Raw genomic sequence first — 24,271 nt, forward strand, 5'->3', positions numbered from 1 at the left:
AAAGCACCACTCATGGAGAGTATGTGCCCAGATGCTTCTGACCTTTCAGGTGACGCAGAAACACTGGGGGAGTCTGAATGATTGGGGTGAAGACATCCCTGGAGTGAAGGACTCCTCAGCATGGGGGACAGTGGGGCACACGTTAGGGCTGCCCCCATTCCAGTGGTGGAGGCACTATGGATGGCTGCTTTTCCTCAACCTTTCCTACCAGATTCCAGGAGGCAGAAGATAACTAATTCTGTTGAAGAAACTTAGACTTCACCCACCAGCTGGCACAGATGCACGGATTCATAAATTCCCACACATGTGTGTTCAACATCTGAAACTTGGGCCCAGTAGAGAGCATCGGGGTAAATGGCCTTCATTTCTCTATCAAGATGCAGCCATCCATGGAGAGCTGAGAAATCAGACTCAGAGTTCCACCTGAAACAAATACAAGGGGACTTCAAAAGTTCACAGAAAAATTGAACTAAAAGATAACAATTAAAAAATAGGTTTTATTTCTCAGCATGCGCTCTATCAAGCTTGAGATGCTTTTGTAAGTGATGGTAGCAGCCATTCAGTTCATCCCTAAAGAACTGGGCACCCTGGGAATTTAACCATGCCACTTCAGTCTTTGTTACGTTATTAACTGAAGAAAAGTGGGGGGACTTTAAAGATTTTTTAAAGTTTTAAAACAGAAGTAACCAAATCAGGCCTGGAAGGTGTATGCCTAGTGATTTCCCATTGAAACTCTCACAAAACTGGCCTTGTTTGATGAGAGGAATGAGCAGGAGCATTGTCATGATGGAGAAGGGCTCTCTGATGAAGCTCTCCAGAGTGATGATTTCCTGGGTGTTTTCCTGCTAAATCATGGACTTTCTCTATACACTCTCATAATAAGATGTTACTGTTCTTTGGCTCTCCAGAAAGTCAATAAGCAAGATGCCTTGAGCATCCACAAAACGGTTGCCATGACCTTTGCCCTTGATATGTCCGCTTTTGCTATGATGGGACCACTCCCACCTCTCGGTAGTCATTCTTCGCTTGTGCTTTGCCTTCAGGAGTGTACTGGTTAAGCCATGTTTCATCTTTGGCTATAATTATTTGAAGAAATGCTTCAGGATCTTGATTCCACTTGTTTAAAATTGCCAGAGAATGCTTTTCTCTTATCTGCAGCTGAGCTGGGAGAAACAGTTTTGGCACCCACTGAGTGGAGAGTTTACTTAACTTTAATTTTGGTCAGAATTGTGTAAGCTGAACACCTTGGGATGCCTACAGCATTGGCTATTGTTTCTGCTGTTATTAATCAGTACTCTTAAATTAGGGCACAAACAAGATGAATTGTTTCCTCACAGACTGATGTGGCTGGTCTGCTGCTATGGACTTCGTCTCCAACATCATCTCTTCCCTTCTTCCAATGAGTAATCCACTTATTTAAACTGCTGATTTCTTTGAGGCATCGTCCCTATAAACTTTCAAAAAATCATCAATGATTTCACCATTTTTCCAGCCAAGCTTCACCATCAATTGCATATTTGTTCTGGTTTCAATTTTAGCAGAATTCATGTGTCTGATACGAGCTCTTTTCAAACTATTGTCTTATACTTCTTAGGGCCTCAAACTAGATCCTGTTCAGACATGTTTTCACAAGTTAGTATAAGTTTATTTTGTTGCAAAAAAAATTGAAATCCATGCATTCTTTTTCCCAGTATGCATTTTCCATGAACGTTCTAAAGATCACTCATCCTTCCTCCCCAGGTTGCCTATTCAGTGTCAGGGAGGATGTGACCCTACCCACTGCCCACTTTTGTCTCCCTTCTGTCACCACCATCCTGGCCAGCCACTGCTTGGTCTAATACCAGAGGCTGCTGGGTGGGGAACCCTGAGGAACCTTCCAGATAGAGTTTCTTCGCTCTTCCTGAGGCATGGGAAACAGGCTCATCTCAGTCACATCTGAACACTTCAAACCTGAGGCCAAAGTCCATTCTGGGGGCAGTGGGCAGGGAGGGTGCCAGCAACTCAGGACCGTATAGGACCACCAGCACCTGTCAGGCTCTGCCTGTGTGTACATCTTTTTACCCATCACAGGCTTGTGTTCACATCCTGCCATTCATACCAGCACCCAGAAACAGTAGCCCCAGCTGCTTCCAATTCACAGCCCTGGACTTGAGTTTCCGGAGCATTACTTTTGTTAAGGCAGGCAAAAGTGGGAACTTCATTCAGAAAGAGCAAGTGAGGTAGGAGGTCAGCCATATGAGAGAGTTTCCATGGCAACCTTCCATTAAAGTCTCTTCAAATGAAGGATGTAATCTGTGATGTAAAATAATAGCAAGTCAAGAAATGTGAATATGGAAAGGTCCGAAATTGGGAACTGCTGGGTCTCTGGTAATACTAGGAGCACTCCCAATTACTTGAGTAAGGGACGTAGAAAATTACTGCAGGGTTAGGAATTAGAATGGATCAAGGAGTTTGCTGTCTCCAGTGTGATAGATGCTCTTTCCAGAAAAGTCACCATGGATGGAAGACAGAATGGAGGGTAGTGTCTAGAAAAGAATAAGGTTCAACATAGATGCTCCATTATGAATGTAAAAGCTTGAGTATATGTTGACAAAAGGTTAAGAGTCAGTCTAGAGTGAGGGATTGGAGAAGCAGGAGATGGTGGCCCAGCTGGTCAGGGAAGGTCCTTACACAGGCAGAATAGAACAGGGGACAGATCCAAGGCTGAGACGCTGACAAGGAGAGCAGACACTTCTATCAACGTGGAAGAGCAATAGGCAAGAATACAGAGAAAGATCATGTATGGGAAGGGACCAGGAAGTTGAAAGAATTCATCCCCAGCACTCACATTTTCTCTGTGAAACAGAATACAGTGGTGCCTGCTCAGAGAATGAGGGTACAAATAAGGTTGGACTTTGAGTGCCATGATGGAAGCTTCGGACTATCCCTAAAGGCAAGAGAGAAGGGATATCTTAGGGGACATAACATAGGATAGCCCAGCATTGTGGAGGTCATGGCTAAGACAGGGCATTAAACATTTGCAGAGACCTGCAAGAGTTCAGTGGTGGATTTTCCCCAGCAGCAGTCCATGTTTATGAGGGGGAAAGGCAGATGACAAAAGTATATCTGGGTGTGAGCCAGTTCAGAAGGTCAGGATGGAAAGAGAGCAGTTGAGTGATGAACTGTGGGAGACTGACTGAGTGGAGAAGTCAAAGTAAGGTTAGAAATATCAGTTTTGAAGAACAGTACCAAGGCCAGAGGCTGTAGATGGCACAGAAACACAGAGCAGATGTTGGCAATCCCATGATTAAGAGAGTAGGAAAGAAGGAGATTACAACCACTAAAAATAACCAGAACTTAGTACACAATAAATGAAGGCTCAAAACTAATGGGGAAAGAATGGATTATTGAATAAATGATATTGTTAAAATAGGCTACTGTGTTCCTACTAGATCAGGTGTGTGAGTAATGGAAATCCCCAAATCATAATGACTAACACAAGAATGTGTATTTCTTGCTCTTGTAAATGAAATGAGCAAGTAAGCAGCACAGGGCTGTGGGCCACTGCTGGAAGGACCCCCTTTCACATGCCACCACAGCTTGGAGCACACACGGGGAAAGGGTAATGTATGGGTTCCGTAAGACCAGCATGGTTTTCAGAATTATAAATTCTCCAAAATATATATGCATGTATAGATCATCACCTATGTGTAGGCTTTAAAAACAAAATTGAAAATTTGAGGTTCCACTTTGAGTCCAGAAAGCAGTCTTCTAAGAATAAGTATGTCAGGGTTTCCAAGAGCTGCGGGTAGCCTGGTGGCTAGACTCAGAGGATACATGAAGACACACTAGAAAGTATCTTGAACATGGATTTCATGTCTTGATCTCTGAAAACAGAAAATGACCCTCCTGTAATACACATGAATTAATTCATAAATCTCAAAACAGCTAGACTTTCTGAAGGCTCTGCTTCGTCAAACAAACATGTCCAGGTCTCTGAAATGCCTTTCTATCTCAAGCACTAAAAAACTATTTCTGACTAAATTCTTTTATGGGCAACACAAAACTGATACTATAAAACAGAAACAGCACAAGAAAGGAAATTAGAAGCCATCATAATTGTGAACAAAAAATAAGTAAAATATTGGCTAATCAAATCCAAGTGTAGTAAAATACTAATACATTATGATAAGTACAATTTATCCCAAAAATGCGAGAATAATAAAATCTTAGGAAAAGATATCACTCACCATAGCAAGAGAATACAGAATAATAACCAAATGATAATCTATATTCAGTTATAACATTTTAAAAATCTTGGATACCTAAGAATAGAAGGCAATTTCAATATTTTGAAAAAAGTTACTTACCAGAAACCTAAAGCAAACACCATACTTAGTGGTGAAGCATTAGTAGTGTTCTGTCTAAACGCAAAAACATGATAAGCCTATATACATTGTTACCATTGCAATAAAACATTAAAGTGGAGAGTTTAGCCATGTAGTATAAGAAAAATAAAGAGTATAGAAACTTGTTCCCAACAATCTGCCACATTAGAGAGTCACCTATAACAGAAGACCTTAGATTAATTAATTTGTAAAGAACAGAAATTTATTGCTCACAGTTCTGGAGGTGGAGAAGTCAAAGATCAAGATGCCAACAGATTTGATGTCTGGTGAAGGCCTGTTCCTCATAGATGGCACCTTCTATGTGTCTCTGGAAAGACCTAAAGAGGCGAAGACATTCCCTTTGGTCTCTTTCATAAAGGCATGAATCACATTCTTGAGGGGTGCCTCCAAAAGGGATGCACCTCTTTTGTTTGTTTGTTTGTTTGTTTTTGACATGGAGTCTCGCTCTTGTCACCCAGACTGGAGTGTAGTGGTGAGATTTTGGCCCACTGCAACCTCCGCCGCCTCCTGGGTTCAAGTTATTCTCCTGCCTCAGCCTCCTGAGTAGCCAGAATTACAGGCACCTGCCACCACACCCGGCTAATTTTTGTACTTTCAGTAGAGACGAGGTTTTGCCATGTTGGCCAGGCTGGTCTCAAACTCCTGACTTCAGGTGATCCACCCGCCTCACCCTCCCAAAGTGTTGGGATTATAGGTGTGAGCCATCGCGCCGGGCTGGGTTGCACCTTTTAATACCAACACAATGGTGATTAGGTTTCAATATGAATTTTGGAGGGACACAAACATTTGTACCATGCCATTCTGCCCCTGCCTGCCCCCAAACTCATGCCTTTCTGACATTTAAAATAAATTTATTCCATCTCAAAACTCTTAACTTCAGTTAAGTCTTAATGTAGTTCCAGCATCAACTCAAAAGTCTGAAATCCAAAGTCTTATCTAAGTATCACCTAAAATAGATACGGATGAGACTCAAGGTAAGATTTCTTCTGAGGCAAATTTGTCTCCAGCCATGAACGTGCAAAATCAAACAAGTGACATGCTTCCAAAATACAATGGTGGGACAGGTATAGGATAAACATGCTTATTTCAACAGAGAGAAATAGGAAGGAAGGAGTGACAGGCCCTGATCAAGTACAAAACCCAACAGGGCAAACATTAAATCTTTTTTTTTTTTTTTTTTTTTTGAGACGGAGTCTTGCTCTGTCTCCCTGGCTGGAGTGCAGTGGCGTGATCTCAGCTCACTGCAAGCTCCGCCTCCCGGGTTCCCACCATTCTACTGCCTCAGCCTCCTAAGTAGCTGGGACTACAGGTGCCCACAACCGAGCCCGGCTAATTTTTTGTATTTTTAGTAGAGACGGGGTTTCACTGTGGTCTCGATCTCCTGACCTTGTGATCCGCCCGCCTCGGCCTCCCAAAGTGCTGAGATTACAGGAGTGAGCCACCGCGCCCGGCCAGGGCAAACATTAAATCTAAGTCTCCAAAATACTTTTTAATCCACGCCACACATTCTGGACACACTGGAGTGGGGCTTGAACCCCCAAGGTTTTTGGCAGCCCTGCAGCCTGCCCTCCGGGTTTTGCTAGGTGCACCTCTCACAGGCTGGAGTTGCATGCTGGTGGCTCTACTGCTCTGGGGTCTTCAGGGCAGCCCTGCTTTTATGATGCCACTGAGTATTGCTCTCTCCAGTGACCCCCGCCACATCTGTTGTTGTTCTTTGCCTGTGCCCTAAGTCTGTCTGAGGCATCCTTTGAAATCTAGGTGGAGGCAACCATTCCTCCAAAGCCCGTGTGGAAATGGTACCATACAGATGCTGCCAAGGTTTACGACATACGCTGCCCTCCTGGGGGGCACTCTGAACTGGTCCTGGGCCTACTTGAGCCACAGCTGTAACAGCCAATGCAGGCCCAGAACTGGAATGCAGAGAGCAAAGCCTTGAAATCATTTTGCTCCCAAGACCCTGGTGTTCTGGACCTGTGGTGGATGAGACATCCATGAAAGTCTCAGAAATGCCCTCAAGATCATTCCTCCATTGTCTTGATGAATAACATACAGTTTCCTTCTATCCATACTAGTCTCCTTATCAAACATTTGCTTGACCACACCTTTGGTTTCTCTCCTGGACACACTTTCACATTCTTTACAATATTGTCGGCTGAGAATTTTCCAGATATTCAAGTTTTGCTTCCCTTTTGATGATAAATTCTGTCTTTAATTCATGACTCTCTTCTTACATTTCACTATAAGCAGTCAAGAGAAGCTGTGCCACACCCTGAACACTTTGCTTAGAGATTTCTTCTTTCAAATATTCTACCTTGTTGCTGATAAGTTCTTCCTTCTACAAAAGGCTAGAACATGAACACAATTCAGCCAAGTTATTTGTCACTTAGTAACAAGGATTGCCTTTCCTTCAGTTTCTGATAAAATCTGTCCCTCATTTCTGTCTGGTACTTCATAAGAATGGCCTTTACTGTCCATGTTTCTACCCAGATTTTGATCATGACCACTTGGATAATCTCCAAGAAGACTGAGGATTTTCTCTATAGCTCTTCTCTTCTTTTGAGCCCTCACCAGAATAGCCAATGTTTGATTAGAGCCTGTTCCTCATAGATGACACCTTCTATGTGTCCTCATGTGGCAGAAGGAGCTAGAATGATCCTTTCAATCTCTTTTATAACAGCATTAATCCCATTTAAGAGGATGGAACTTTCATGATCTAATTACTTCCCAAAGGACCCCACCTCTTAATACCAATGCAATGGAGATTAGACTGCAACATTTTGGAGGGACATGATATTCAGACTATTTGCAATAGCTTAAAACTCTTCTATTATAAAACACTTCATCTGATTCTCTGGCTGCTCAGATTTTAAAAAATTAAAAAAAAAAACACTTTTAAATCCTGAATGAAAAAATATCTTAAATCCTTTTCAACTCTATGCCAAGTTAACACGAACATTTCAGAGGCCAAAAACAAAATGGGAACTGGATCATGATTCAACATGGTAGTTAAGTCAGGAGGCTGGAAGCTGCCTTGAGAATGTTTGCTTTTCTGTAATTATCTTGTGCCACATGTAGGGGACAGGAGACAAGGCACCTGATGTCCATAAGATAGGAAGTTAAAATTTAAAAAACACATAAATTAGGAGCTTAGGAAGGGATATACCTTAAATTAAATACTAAACTAGGAAGAAAGACACAGTCTGCACAACCCTGTCTGCCTCACTATTGGCTCTGCATGAAGATACAAATAGGAAGAGAAGTTTCACCTCAGAATCCAGAAACATCCAGAGTACAGGGTTTGTATTTATATTACTAGTTAAATACACTACACTCTGAACCAAGAAATAAATGTAAGGTAATAATGGATTAGTTTCACTCTATAGATGCCTGGAAATCAAAGGAAAATTCTCTCTGAAGGAATAGACTGTGAGTCCAGAAATCATAGAATTCTCATAGATACTGTCTCCATAAACCTGCTATAAATCAAAATTTACAAAAGAAAAATAAAAACAGGAAGCAAAGAGTGAGTAGAATTAGAGCATAAAAGGTTTTAAACATTGGAAAAAATAGATATCAAATACAAAATAGGTTTCCTTAAAGAAATAAAAGATCAGCTGGGCATGGTGGTTCATACCTGTAATCCTGGCACTTTGGGAGGCCAAAGTGGGAAGATCGCTTGAGCCCAGAAGTTAGACACCAGCCTGGGCAACATAGGAAGACCCCATCTCTGTTTTATAAAACTAAAATAACTTTAAAGAAAGAAAAAATCATAGAAAGCATCAGGAAAGAATATAATACCATCAGAAAAATACTGGGCAGCCTTGATCCCCCCAAAATAAAAAAAAATCTAAAGAGAACATCTAGAAGTAAAAAAACATATAACCACCATATGTTAAAACTCAAGGGATAAATTGAATTAACAGATTAGAGACAGACGAAGAGAGAATAAGAAACTGGAACATGAGCTGAAGAAACTACTCACATGTGACCCAGAGATAAGAAGAGTTGGAAAATACAAAGAATAAACTAGAAGACAGGGATAATAGAATTAGACAGTCTGATATAGAAATAAGCAGAATTTCAGAAGAAGACAGTACAGACAATATTCAAAGAATTAACAATGAGTGGTTTTTCCAAAATTGATTAAAGACATTAATACTCAGATGAAGTAATCATATTGAGGCACATTCAGAGTATTGCTTCAGGATTCCAAAGCCAAGAGGAAAATTTAAAACCTGCCAGAGAGAAAAGACACACATCTAAAAAATAACAACAATTACATTTGCACTAACTTCTCAATTTGAACATGGAATTTAGAAGATGGTGTACTAGTGTCTCCAAAGTGTTGAAAGAAAATGACAAGAAATTAAGGTAGAACTGAATATTTGAATAAAGGCATTTTCTGATAAATACAGAACTGAAATTGTTTACCACTGCTCAGCCATTACTAAATGAACTCCCAAAATATTCTTTAAAATGAGTGAAAATAATCTCAGGCAGATGCAATGAAAGAAGGAATCATAGAAAAAGATATATTAATGTGTGGTGCTATGGGTTGAATTGTGCTGTTTTTCCTACCCACCCCACAAACTCACATATTGAAGCCCTAACCTCCAAAATGGCTGCATTTGGAGTAAGTAATTAAGGTTAAATGGGGTCATAGGTGTTAGCCTCCGATCTGGTAAAATTAGTCTCCTAATATGAAGAGCCACCAGAGAGCTCCATCTCTTTCCACCATGTGAGGACATAATGACAAGTTGCCATCTATGAACCAGAGAGTGAGCCCTCACCAGATACTGAATCTGCCTGCACCTAGATCTTGGACTTCCCAGCCCCCAGAACTGTGAGAAATAAATGTCTGTTGTTTAAGCCTCCCAGTTTGTGGTAATTTATTATGGCAGCTAGAGAGGACTAAGACATATGGAAAAATCAAAACTATCATTGAATAGATAGCACAATAAGAATTTCCAATTTATGGGGGCTTAAAGAAGAGTGATAATACTAGACACACGTGGCATAAAAGGAAAGAGGGAGGTGATAGAGTTGTTCTGTAGTTTTTGCAGAGTTCATAAGGAGGTTCAGATATGTGGAAAAAATTTGGCCAGGCATGGTGGCTCACGCCTGTAATCCCAGCACTTTGGGAGGCCCAGGTGGGTGGATCACGAGGTCAGGAGATCGAGACCATCCTGGCTAACACAATGAAACCCTGTCTCTACTAAAAATACAAAAAACTAGCCGGGCATGGTGGCATATGCCTGTAGTGCCAGCTACTTGAGAGGCTGAGGCAGGAGAATCGCTTGAACCCAGGAGGCACAGGTTGCCATGAGCTAAGATCGCGCCAGTGCACTCCAGCCTGGGTGACAGAGCGAGACTCTGTCTCAAAAGGGGAAAAAAAAAAAAAAAAAAAAAAGAAAGAAAATTAAACATAAAGAGTAAATTCCAAAATGCAAAATGATGGAAATTGAGTTTTAAACTTCTATGTATGTATAGAAAAATAAGAGATCAATATTGAATGGTGAAAAGCATAAAAGAAATAAAAAGAACTAAACAAGATGATAGAAATATATCCTTATGCCTCAGTAATGACAACAAATAAAATCACCAGTTCTAGCCTGGGCAACATGGCAAAGCCTCGTCCCTACAATAAAAAAAAACAAAAACAAAAGTTAAGCAGGCATGGTGGTGTGTACCTGTAGTCCCAGCTACTTGGGAGGCTGACGTGGGAGGACGGGTTGAGCCTGGGAGTTTTAGGCTGCAGGGAGCCACAGTCACACCACTGCATTCAAGCCTGGGCAACAATCAGACCTCGTCTCAAAAAAGAAAACAAAAAAATCACCAGTTCAAAGCTAATTATTATACTGATTTTTTGTTTTCATCCATAAAAAGATACACCCAAAACATAAGACCACAGAAAAGTTAATCACACAAAAAATGACAGAAGATATAGTGGACTTACACTATTCATATGAGATAAATAGACCTCCAGGCAAAAATATTAATAGACATAAATGACAAAATATTCAAGTCACTATAAAAATATGTTAACAATTTAAAATTATATGTCTTCCAGAGGTGCTTCAATATAAGGAAGTAAAAGATGTTGTAAATAAGGGGAAAATTTGACAAAATCGACAATATAATGAAATATTTTAACACACATTGCCCAATAATTGATAGATCTAGAATACAAAGTATAGTGAAAACATTGAACAAGATAATTGACAAGACTGATTGAATATACATATGTGGGACCTTGCACCCAACAATTACAGATCAGGCCTTCTTCTCAAAGATGGAGAATCACCCAGAGCTTTGAGGGGCTGAGTTAGGAGTATTGCTTGAGCCAAGGAGTTTGAGACCAGCAAGGGCAAGATGACAATACCCCATCCCTACAAAAATTTTAAGATAGCTGGGTGTGGTGTTGCATGCCTATGGTACTAGCTGTTTGGGAGGCTGAGGCAGAAGGGTTGATTGAGCCCAGGAGTTCAAGTTACAGTGAGGTATGATTGGGCCGCTACACTCCAGCCTGGGCAACAGAGCAAGACCCTGTCTCTAAAACAACTGGAGGGGGGAACCAAACTGAAAATTTTAAAATACTTTAAATTGAACAGTTAAAAATCTATACAGAAATGGAAAAAAAAAAAAAAAAAACCCTTCAGGATAAAGCTAAAGCAGTACTCATGGATAAATTTATAAATCAGTTAGAAATTTAAATGTTTATAATAGGAGAGAAGAAAATTGGAAAATTAATACATTAAACATTCGATTTTGCCAAGCGTGTGAGCTCACCCCTGTAATCCTAGCACTTTGAGAGGCCAAGTCTGGCGAATCGCTTGAGCCCAGGAGTTTGAGACCAATCCAGGCAACGAAGTGAGACCCCATCTCTACAAAAAATACGAAACGTAGATGGGCATGATGGTGCACACCTGTAGTCCCAGCTATTCAGGAGGCTGAAATGGGAGGATGCCGTGAGCCCAGGAGGTCAAGGCTGCAGCAAGCCGTGATCGTGCCACTGCACTCCAGCTGGGCAACAAAGTGAGACCCTACTTCAAAAGCAAACAACAAAAAATTCCATTTTAAAAGTCAGAAAGTAGGTATTAAGAAAATAACAAAGTGGTAGAAGTTAATGAAATAGAAATCAAGAGTATGATAGAAAGGCCCAAGAGGTGAATTTAATAGCATATTAGACAATCAGAGAAAGGAAGAGTAAACTAGAATGGTGGGTAGGAACCATCAGACTGAAGATCACAAAATTTAAAAAAAGAATGGAGAATACAGAAAAAGCCTTGATACCTGGGACATGGAGAAAAGGTCTGGCATAGTTGTATATAAGTCAATGTAATTATTGACTCTGTTTCTTCACCCTACGCTATACAACAGCAGTCCCCAACCTTTTTGGTACCAGGGGCCAGTTTCATGGAAGACAATTTTTCCATGGATGAGGCAGAAGGATGGTTTCGGGATGAAACTGTTCCCCCTCAGATCATCAGAATCTCATAAGGAGCATGCAACCCAGATCCCTCACATGCACAGTTTACAATAGGGTTTGTGCTCCTATGAGAATCTGATGCCACTGCTCATCTGACAGGAGGCGGATCTCAGGCTGGAATCCTTGTTCACCTGCCACTCACTTCCTGCTATGTGGCCCGGCTCCTCATAGGCCACGGACTGTGGAGTTGGGGACCTCTGCTATACAGTACCCTCTGCCATGTAACTTTGTAGTTCCTCCAGCCAAAGACTCGGTTTAGTTCCCTGATATTCACATTGGACGTTGTCACATGACTTGCTTCAGGCAATGATAATCAGCAGAAGTGACACAAGCAAAGACATGAGATGAGCTTGTGTGATTGGGATTTCTCTCATGCCCCCACCATCGTCCTGAGAAGAAAATGCTTCAGCTAGACCACTTGTACCAGGAGGATGGGAGACGTGTGTTGTAGAACCATCTCAGTAGACTCACGATCTGTAGTGAGAAGCAGAGCTACCCAGCTGAGCTGGGCCTACCCATAGATCCATGAGTGATGATATGAAAATGGATGTCTCACATCAGTGGGCTTTGGGGCGGCTAATTATGCAGCAGTAGCTAACTGATAGACCATGGATCCACTAAGAGAAAGGGACAGACACAATATTTGAAGATATAGGAGATCATTTTTGAAAACTGATAGAAAATAGCCACAGATTTGAGAAACTCAAAGAAACTGAAGCTGAATTGATACAAGGAAAAATCATACCTGGATACATCATTGCAAAACTTCTGAAACCCAAGAATAAAGAGAAAGTCTTAAAAGTAGCCAGAGCAAACAGCCACAATACTTAAAGGAGCAACAATAAGACCAATACCTGAATTCCAAAAAGATAAAGTAAGCAATGAGAGAAGACAATGGAAGGACATTGTGAAACTGCTGGAAGAAAATCACTGCTAATTCTAGAGTGTTCTACAAAACAAAATACCCTTCAAAATGCAAAAGTAAAGACAAAGTAAAAGAAACACACCCTCATAGAATTTATCACCATCAGACCACACTAAAGGAATCCAAACGGTGTATGAAAAATTATCTCAAACATAAGCAATGGAAAGAATATTAGTTAATATAAATGAAAATCTATTGGATAAGACAATAATAACAAGGCCTTTAGAAATATAATACATAGAAGTAAAAAATTATACAGCAGATTTAATATAATGAATATAAGTAGTGTGAATAATTGTATGCACCACAGTAACACAGGTGACAGAGGAATGAAAGGAGTTAAAAGTATTCCAAGGCTCAAGCATTGTGCTAAGAGGTAATAAATATGAAAATGAATTAAAACAGTTGTGTCCCAATAAAATGTATTTTAATTTCATATATACCTATGGAAGATGCTTTAAGTAAAAAAAAAAAATCACCCTCAGTATTATTATTTATTTATTAATATTCTACTTAATAAATAACATTCTTAGCTCACAGGTTGTACAAACACAGGATTGCAGCTGGCTGTGGTCTCAGGTTTTGGTTTGCCAGCCCACATAACAGGGAAACAGCAACCACACAAGGCAGCTACCACCACTCAGTCTGGGGTACAAAGGGGAGAATTAATAAAACTGATAAGCTGGAATTCATGAAACTGAGGCACTCCCCAGGCACCCCAGGGCAGCTGCCACACTGTAGAGGGAGGGCAGCTGCTGCCAGGGTCTGAGCCGGAAGGGCCTGTGACCTGAAACCCAGACCCCCGAGATGAGGCATCCCTGGCAGTGGTTTGAGGTATCTAGCTGGGAGATGAGGCTGGTTCTGCAGAGTCGGGAACCTGCAGTCCAGTTTTAGCAGCTAGGTGGGGAAGTGCCCCTGTCAGGTGAACCAGCAGCGTCCAGAAGACACGTGGCCCCAGTGGCACGTAGACTGGAAGCCTGGGAAGGAAACCGGAAGCAAACTGAAAGGAGCACATCCCCCATCTTCCCCAAGCCTTGCACGCTTTCTCTGGTGCCCCTAGTGGGAGAATTCAGCACAGCACCAGCTGGCCCAGCAGAAATGGGTTTGCGGAGCTAGGGCCAGCCACAGAGGTGGAGTGGGGATGGCTGGTGTGGAGGTGAGTCAACTTAGGTAAACTGAGTCAACACCAGGCAAACACTAAGTAAAAGAATCTGGTAGAGTTTCTACTGTCAGACAAAAGTGATGTTGATACAAGAAACATTACTATAATGGAGGTCTTTTCATAATTGCAAAAGGGTAAATCCAACAGATGGATACAATAATTCTAAATGTGTATGCATCTATTAACATAGCCTCAAAATATATAAAGCAAACATTAATAGAAATAAAAGATGAAATGGTAAATTTCAACATACTTATTTCAGTGTGTGACAGAACAATCCAGCAAATTAATAAAGATATGCAATATTTGAACATCATTAACAACCTTGGCCCACTAACATATACAGGGCACTGCACCAAACAACTGAAAAGTCACAGTTTTTTCAAGTGTACATGGAACATCAAATTTTTGTCCATATGCTGGGGATAAAGCAAATCTCAACAACGTCAATGACTTGAAATCATGTGGCATGTTTCTGGCCATAATGCAATTAAATAAAAAACTGATATCAAAAAAATAAAATATCCCCAAAGCTTTGGAAGATAAGAAATAAATTTATGAATATTCTAAGTCTCAGAAGACAGTCACAAAGGAAGTTGGAAAGTATTTGTATTGAATTATACTGAAGCAAGGTACAGCGAGTGACTCATGCCAGTAATTCCAGCACTTTGGGAGGGTGAAGTGGGAAGGTTGCTTGAGCCCATGAGTTAGCAGCCTGGGCAACATAGTGAGAACCCATCTCTACCAAAAATTTTAAAAACTGGTGAGGTGTGGTAGTGCACACCTGTAGTCCCAGCTGCTATGGAGGTGGAGGTGGGAGGATCACCTGAGCCTGGAAGGTCAAGGCTGCAGTGAGCCATGGTCATGCCACTGCACTCCAACCTGCATGACACAGTGTTAAAAAAAATTACACTGTTTCTCAAAAAAAGAATTATACTATTGTATGACCTATTATTACTTGTGACATAGTGACAAAGATATGCTTAAGAGAAACTTGTGATCTAAAATCATCTATTAATGGGAAAAAGTCTGAAAGACAGAGATCTGAGTATCTACTTCAAGAAATTAGAAAAAGAATAGCAAATATATACACAGAAAGAAGAAATTCAAACTAATAGAAAATTCACCAAAACTCAAAATAAAAGGTTGCTTATTTGAAAAAAACTAATGAAACTTATAAATACTTAGAAAGACTGATCATGACTAAGAAGGCACAAATTATCAATATCATGAATAAAAAGATGACATCTCTAGACTAAAAATCATAAAAAGATACCATCTAGGGCTAGGTAAAAAGTTCTTAAATTTGACACCAAAAGCTGAATCCATAGAAGGAGCAATTGATAAACTGGACCTCACCAACATTAAGACCTTTGCTTTGCTATTGACTCTGTTATTAGGATGAAAAGACAAGCCATAGACTAGGAGAAAATATTTACAAGCCACAATCTGACAAAGAAGAGTTTTATCTAAAATATATAAAGAACTCTTAAAACTCAACAGTTAAAAAAAAAAAAAATCAATGAGAACATGGACGAAGCATATAAACAGACATTTTGTCAGCAAGCAGATATGGGTGGCAAATAAGCAGATTAAAAACTAATCAACATCCTTATCCTTTATAAAATGCAAATTTAAGCCACAATGAGATATCGCCACATACCTATGAGAATGGCTAGAATAAAAAATAGTGACCACACCAAATCCTGAAAAGGGTGTAGAGTAACTGGATCACTCATACACAGCTGGTGAAAATTTAAAATGGTACAGCCACTACGGAAAACAGTTTGACAGTTTCTTATAAAAATGAACATACAACTGCCATGCATTTAATAACTCAAGCTCCACCAGACATTTGGAGAAAGCTTCAGAAACTGGAATCTTACCCTAAGACACCTCAGGTGATATGGATAGTGGAGGCCTTTAAGGTTTTTAACAATAAGGACCAGGCAGACAAGGAAAAAAAGGATGAGAGAATGAAAAAGAAGGCAAAAATTTTGGCTGCCATAATTACAGGTCTGCCTCAAGGTGACCCTAGGTAAAAGAAACACTCCAGACAAGGAGCAACCAGACCTCAACCAGCAGCAATAGGACTGAGGCACAACCAATGTTCTTATTATAAGAAGGAGGGGCACCAGGAAAGGGACTGTTCATTCCATCCTGGGAAGTCATGACAGAATGAATCTCCCCAACCCACTCCTCTTGATGCTAGACTCTTGGATGAAAAGGCCACCCTCTGTGCTGGTTAGAGCCCAAGTGCTCACCCAGCTGCAGTCCTGACGAGTTCTGTCAGCATCACCACTGCAAAGCCTCGGGTCACCCTCAATGTGGCAGGTAGGAAACTTGAATAACTATTGGATACTGGGACCACCTACTTTGTTCTGACCCAACCTGTGGGACCTCTGCAATGCCAACTGTATGGTGATGGAAATAGATGGCCAGGAGAAGTTAAAATGATTTGCCTTTCTTTTGACTTGTGAAATTGGATTTAAGGCTATTACTCATTATTTCCTCTGTTCTTGAGAGTTCCCTTCCTTTAATAGGTCATGATTTATTATCCAACCTGGGAGTCTCAGCTTCCCTCCAGGGGAATGCAATATAAGTCTCAGTACCTCTAGAGAAGGGAATCCATTTACTGACCCTCTTGGCTCCCCTTAAAGGCCCAGGGTACATACTTACCCCAGAAGCCAGGATGCTTGCCCCAGACTGAAAGCAGGCCATCGTTTCACCACCAGTCCCTGGTAGTAGAAGATAGCTGCATGGATTTCTGTGGATAACTGGTTTCTGCCGAGTTTAGATTCTAAACTTTGGCCTCATACTTAAACCCACTCAAGTGTGGAGAAAAACAACCATCCTGCTGGGTACAAGCCTGTCAGCAAGCGTATGAAACCCTAAAATCTGAGTTAGGAAGGCCTCTGCCCTAGGACTCCCAGATTTGTAGAAGCCTTTCTTCCTATCTGTATATCTGAGGTTCAGGCAAGTCCTGGATATTCTAATTCCAACTGGAGTCCATCCAATGGCCAGTGGTTACTTTTCAAACAATGGGACTGAGTAGCCCAGAGGAGGCCCAGCTGACTTGGGGCAGTGGTGGCCACCAGCCTGCTGCTCAGAGAGGCCTCTTAACTCACACAAGGCCAACCCCTTCAGGCTGACACTCCTCACCAGGTCCTGAATGTGTTAGAAATAAAAGAGCCCCGCTGGCTGGGGAAGCCTGACTGAACAGTAGGCCCTGCTGCTAGACACCCTCGACTGAACCTTAAAGGTGTGTTAGATGTTGAATCCTGCCATGCCGGTTCCCTCGCCCCCTTTGGAGACACTGGACCACACTTGTGTGGAGACTTTAGAGCAGACCTATTCTAGCCGAATGGACCTGCAGGACTCCCCCTTAGAAAATCCAGACAAAGAATTTTTTATATCTGAGAGCAGCTGTGTAGAAAATGGAGTCCGGAAGGCAAGCTATGCTGCTGTTGGCCTGAATCACATTGTAGAAGCAAAAGTCTTTGCCCCAAGCACTTCCACTAGGGAAGCAGAGCTCAGAGCCCTAGTCAGGGCTCTTTAACTCAGGGAAGGAAAAAGACTTAATGTATATCTTGCCTCTGAGTATGGGTTCCTAGTGCTCCATGCTCATGCAGCTGTCTGGAAAAAGGAGATTGTTGACTGCTAGGGGTTCCCCTATGAAACATAACAAAGTGATTCTGTCCCTTCTTGAGGCAGTTCAGCTCCCTGCCCAGGTAGCTGTCATGCACTGTGAAGGGCCTCAGCAGGCAGTTCTTTAACCAGCTGAGGAGACAGCCAGGCTGGTGAAGCTGCCAAACAGGCAGTCAGAGAGGGCAGCTTGGCCCCTTGGCTCCTGTAACCCATGTTCCTACTAGAGGAAGGAGGGGCACTGGGAAAGGGACTGCTCACTCCATCCTGGGAAGCCAGGACAGAATGAATCTGCCCAGCCCACTCTTCTTGTTGCTAGCCTCTTCCTGGCCACTTTCTTCTACATGAAGATTTAAATCAGGCTCAAAAATATATCATTCACTTGGGACAAGTTCAGCAGGCAATCTTCCAATATGATAATAAGATGTGACCTCAGTCAGGTAATGGAGTTCCAAATCATTTCCCTGTTAGCCCAGGTCCTGCTCTAGACACGGCAAGAAGGAAGCCCAGAGGCTCAGTTCACTGAGAAATGAAAGGGTCCAAAGCAGGTTTCCTTGGCCACTGCAACAGCTGTACAGTTGGAAGGACTTGTCTCTAGAATAAAAACTTTTGCTTCTCCTGATGGACAACAGGCCTGCTTGGAGAAAACAGTCTACTCCTGTAAACCTGTAGAGGATCTCAAGTATTTGTCCAAGAAGCTGCCTCTGGAAGACAGCAGTGGTTAAGTAACGTCCTCTTATAAAATGACTGATCGGATGCACTCACTCTTCTATTCCTGTTAAATCGTTAGCAGTTTCTTAATAATCTATTGGTTGGTGCCAAGACCAGCTCGGTCGGGGAGACCCTAACCCACTGGCGCCAGAGGAATTAAAGATGCACACACAGAAATATAGTGTGGAGTGGGAAATCAGGGTACTCACAGCCTTCAGAGCTGAGAGCCCTGAACAGAGTTTGACCCACATATTTACTGACAGCAAGCCAGTGATAAGCATTGTTTCTACAGATTACAGATTAACTAAAACGGGAAACAAAGGGACGGGCCAAACAGGTCGCTCATGCTATAGTTTGTGATTTAAGAATGCCTTTAAGCAGTTTTCCGCCCTGCGTGGGCCAGGTGTTCCTTGCCCCCATTCCGGTAAACCAACAACCTTCAGCATGGGCATCATGGCCATCACAAACATGTCACAGTGCTGCAGACATTTTGTTTATGGCCAGTTTTGGGGCCAGTTTATGGCCAGATTTGGGGGCCTGTTCCCAACAGGTTGGCATTACTCTATCTGCTCCATATTGGCTGGGAGCAGGTCACCTGCCAGTGCATATTAACCAAACCTGCATCTTGCGTTTAATACTAATCACACTGCCATTGTACCCTCTTTTTCCTATATCTTATTGCATCCTCTTCCTTTTGTCTGGGCACAGAGCCCCTGGAGTTGCAATAACCTGGTCAACTTATCCAACAACATCTGTAGCTGGGCATCCCTTTCTGACTGCTGGACCTGCTGCCAACATGGCAGCTTCTTCAGGTGCTTCTTCTACAGCTCCTCTAAACCCCAGCCTGCCCAGCTTCCATGGGGAGCTCTGGACTCAGCCTCCTGATGCGCACCCACCATCTGGTGCCCAAGCACACTCAGCACACAGATCTGCCTTGGCCCAGGGCTCAGGTCCAGAGTCCAGGGCTAGGCTTTTGTTTCTTGGGAGGGCCCTGCAGATCTGGCAACCCCACACAGAACTCTGCACCCCTACGGGCTCAGGTGAAGTAACTGGGGCCCAAGGCTCAGGCAAGTGCTGCTGGTCACACTGTGTCTCCTGAAGCTTCTGGCCTGGGCTTGCCGACCTGCCCTGGGGAGCATCAAGGACAATGGGTGAGGGAGGCTGGTGCCCTGCCTGGCTCCATCCACTTAGCACACAGTTATCAAACCCTTGGTATGGTATGTTCCACGTGCTGTTCCAGTTGCTCCTGGTCACCCTGGTGATAAAAACTGGGAGAAAAAAAGGAAAAGCAAGGAAAGAGGATCCAAAATGCTGGGATGGCCAGGGAGGGGCTCCGGAGGCCTGCAGTGCAGAGGCAGATGCCTCAGTGATAAGAGTGGCTGTCCTCACTGAGCAGGACTCAGCCCACCCAGGTGCCCACACAGCAGCCCCTACCCCCTGGTGGAAGGGGGTCTTTCTCCCTGGGGCTTAGGTTCAGAGACACAAGGCAGTGTGCTCCGGGGCTGGGGCCCATCGGTATCAGGCAGGCTGGGGGTGTCCAGGACAGAGTAGGTACAGTACACTCACACCCCGTTCCCTGGATTTCCTCATGTTGAAATGCTTTGGGCCAGGTGAATGGAGGAAAGGTAACGACGTGGGAGGTCTCACTGGGTTCTCTCCAAGGATCAGCCAGGGAGGGCCACCTGTACCAACAGTGCAGGCCACAGCCCTGGTGCACTTGAGCTCCAGAGGTCACCTATTCGCTCAGGGCCCCACAGCTCCATCTGGTCTGGAACCCGCACCTCCCTGTCTTCCCACTTTGCCTCCTCTTTAGAAATGAGAGAAAAGCAAAAAACAAAAAGAAAAGTCCAGCGCTCATATCCCCAAACCCTAGAGTAATATCTGCGAGCATTTCAGAGGAGCTGCTGCCGGGAAGACCTGTGTGACTCACTCTGCTGGGAGGAAAGTGAGTCTGAGGGCTGGGGCGGGTCCACACTTGCTGTTCTCTTGCAGAGCTCCCCTGGGCAGTGCCCTGAGCCTTTGCTCCTCCTCACCCTGGTATGGGGAACAGGCCTTCCAAAATCTGGCCATAAACTGGCCATAAACAAAATCCCTGCAGCACTGTGACATGTTCATGATGGCTGTAACACCCATGCTGGAAGGTTGTGGGTTTACCAGAATGAGGGCAAGGAACACCTGGCCCGCCCAGGGCGGAAAACCACTTAAAAGTATTCTTAAACCACAAACAATAGCATGAGCGATCTGTGCCTTAAGGACATGCTCCTGCTGCAGATAACTAGCCAGACCCATCCCTTTATTTCGGCCCATCCCTTCGTTTCCCATAAGGGATACTTTTAGTTAATCTAATATCTATAGAAACAATGCTAATGACTGGCTTGCTATTAATAAATATGTGGGTAAACTTCTGTTTGGCGCTCTCAGCTCTGAAGGTTGTGAGACTCCTGATTTCCCACTTCACACCTCTATATTTCTGTGTGTGTGTCTTTAATTCCTCTAGTGCCACTGGGTTAGGGTCTCCCTGATCGAGTTGGTCTTGGCAAGTGGCGTCCATTGTGCGGGCTCGAATCCAGGTCAAAGGGTTGCTGGAGCGACGGCTGGAGAACATGGAACTAAGCTGGAGGACACCCGAGTACTCTTAAAGCAATGCCCGTGGTGAGTAAGAAGGGGAGCTTGGGAGCATCAGGGTAACAATGGGACAAGTGTGGGGTCTGGTTCATTCCACCTTGGAGCTTTTTCACACTGATGAGGAGGAAGGAGAGTATAATGAAGTAACAGAAGAGGGTACAGAGCAGGTTTGTTTTCCAGCTAAAGCTAAAGCAGCAAAGGAGGGAGAGGTTCAGCCCTACCCTTCTGCACCCCTCATTATTATTTTGAAGAAAAAGAGTGACCTGACCCTCCAGCTCTTTCTTTTCTGGAGGACACTGGGAGAAAAGTAGTTGCCCCAGTGACTGTTCAAGCAGTGCCTGGAGCGACTGCTCTTAGTTCTATTCAGGCAGGAATTCAGCAAGCTAGATGAGAGGGTGATTTAGAGGCTTGGCAGTTCTTAGAATACACCCCCCAGATCAGCAGGGAAATATTATAGCTACATTTCAGCCTTTTCCTTTTAATTTACTCAAAGAATTTAAACAAGCTATTAATCAGAATGGACCAGGTTCTCGTTGTGTAATGGGACTGTTAAAGAATGCTGCTGTTTCCAGTCGGATGATTCCTACTGACTGGGATGCTCTTACTCGAGCTTGTCTAACTCCTGCTCAGTTCTTACAATTTAAAGCTTGGTGGGCAGATGAAGTTTCCATTCAGGCTGCTCACAATGCCCAGGCCCAAACGCAAGTTAATATAACTGCAGACCAACTTTTTGGGGGTTGGCGGCTGGGCTGGTTTAGATGTACAAGTGGTCACACAGGATGATGCCATAGAACAGCTTAGAGGAGTGTGCATTAGAGCTTAGGAAAAAAATCACTTCAAGTGGAGAACAATACCCTTCCTTTAGTGCTATAAAACAGGGACCAAAAGAACCATATGTGGATTTTATAGCTGGGTTACAGGAGTCTCTTAAAAAGGTGATTGCAGATTCGGCTGCTCGGGATATAGTGTTGCAGTTATTAGCTTTCAACAATGCTAATCCTGATTGCCAGGCTGCTCTGTGACCTATCAGAGGGAAAGCACATTCAGTTGATTATATCAAGGCCTGTGACAGTATTGGAGGTAATCTGCATAAAGCTACTTTGTTGGCACAGGCAATGGCAGGACTGAGAGTGGATAAAGGAAATACTCCATTTCCCAGAGCTTGTTTTAACTGTGGGAAGCATGGTCATACTAAAAAAGAATGTAGAAAAAATCAGCGAGTCAGGCCGCCAGGTAGGGGAAAAAAGAAAACTGCTGAGCCTGAAATATGTACAAAATGTGAAAAAGGAAAACATTGGGATAATCAGTGTCACTCTAAGTTTGATAAAGGTGGGAACCCGATTTTGGGAAACGCCATGAGGGACCCGTACCAGGCCCCATTCTAAACAGGGGCATTTCCAGCTCAGGCCATTCCCTCGGCCCTGTACGATGTCTGTCCCCGCCACAGCCGGGAGCGCCGCAGTAGATTTATGCTGCACGAAAGCTGGGAGCCTTCTGCCGGGGAACCCCCACAAAAGGTCCCAGCAGGAGTCTGTGGACCCTTCCCAGCAGGGATGATCGGATTACTTCTAGGAAGGTCTAGTTTAAGTTTAAAAGAGGTACAAATACATACAAGAGTCATTGATTCAGATTATAACGGGGAAATTCAAATTGTTATATCTACTTCTGCTTCCTGGAAAGCAGAGCCAGGGAGCACATAGCACAGCTCCTGATTGTGCCATATGTGGGAATGGGAAAAAGTAAAATTAAACAAACAGGAGGATTTGGCAGCACAAATAAACAAGGCAAAGCAGCTTATTGGGTAAATCAAATCACTGATAAATGTTCTACCTGTGAGGCTGGGCACGGTGGCTCATGCCTGTAATCCCAGCACTTTGGGAGGCTGAGATGGGCGGATCACGAGGTCAGGAGATCGAGACCATCCTGGCTAACATGGTGAAATCCCGTCTCTACTACAAAATACAAAAAACTAGCTGGTTGAGGTGGCGGGCGCCTGTAGTCCCAGCTCCTCGGGAGGCTGAGGCAGGAGAATGGTGTAAACCCGGGAGACAAGGCTTGCAGTGAGCTGAGATCCGGCCACTGCACTCCAACCTGGGCAACAGAGCGAGACTCCGTCTAAAAAAAAAAAAAAAAAAAAAAAAAAAAAAAAAGTTCTACCTGTGAAATAACTACTCAGGGAAATAAATATAAAGGTTTGGTAGATACAGGAGCAGATATTTCAATCATTTCTCTACAGCACTGGCCGTCTGCATGGCCAATTCAACCTGCTCAATTTAACATAGTTGGAGTTGGTAAAGCCCTTTGCACTGTGAAGGGCCCGATGGACAACCTGGGACTATTCAACCAATTATAACTTCTGTACCTATAAATTTATGGGGGAGAGATTTATTACAACAATGGGGAGCACAAGTTCTAATTGCAGAACAATTATGTATTCCTCAAAGTCAACATACGATGCATGAAATGGGGTATGTCCCTGGTATGGGACTAGAAAAAAATTTGCAAGGTTTAAAAGAACCACTTCAAGCAGAAAGACAAAGTTCCTGCCAAAGATTAGGATATCATTTTTGATGGCAGACATTGTTAAGCCTCCAGAACCTGTACTTTTAAAATGGTTAACAGATAAGCCAATTTGGATAGAACAATGGCCGCTAAGTAAAGAGAAACTGGAGGCGTTAGAGGAATTAGTTACTGAACAATTAAAAAATGGGCACAGAGCTCCAACATGTTCCCCTTGGAATTCTCCAGTTTTCGTAATTAAGAAAAAATCAGGTAAATGGAGAATGTTAACTGACTTAAGAGGCATCAATTCCGTTATACAACCTATGGGAGCATTACAGCCAGGATTGCCTTCTCCTGCTATAATTCCAAAAAATTGGCCTTTAATAGTCACAGATTTAAAAGACTGTTTTTACTATCCCCTTAGCTGAGCAAGACTGTGAATGGTTTGCATTTACAATTCCTGCGGTAAACAACCTGCAGCCTGCTAAGCGTTTTCATTGTCTCACAGATAGGTCTAGAAATTGTAAAGCTTCTATTCTGGATCAAAAGGTAAAGTTTTTCAGATGCCCTATACTTCAGCTCAGAAAGTGGAGCTTGTAGCTGTAATTGAGGTATTGACTGCTTTTGATATGCCCATTAATGTGATTTCTGATTCTTCATACATGGTTCATACCACACAGTTAATTGAAAATGTTCAGTTACGATTTCATACAGACGAACAACTGATGACTTTACTCAACTGCAAACTGCAGTTAGGCGTAGAATGCAGCCTTTCATCACTCACATTAGGGCTCATACACCTCTTCCAGGACTTTTGACTGAAG

Source organism: Macaca mulatta, chromosome 8 (genome assembly GCF_049350105.2).
Source record: "Macaca mulatta isolate MMU2019108-1 chromosome 8, T2T-MMU8v2.0, whole genome shotgun sequence".
NCBI lineage: Eukaryota > Metazoa > Chordata > Mammalia > Primates > Cercopithecidae > Macaca > Macaca mulatta.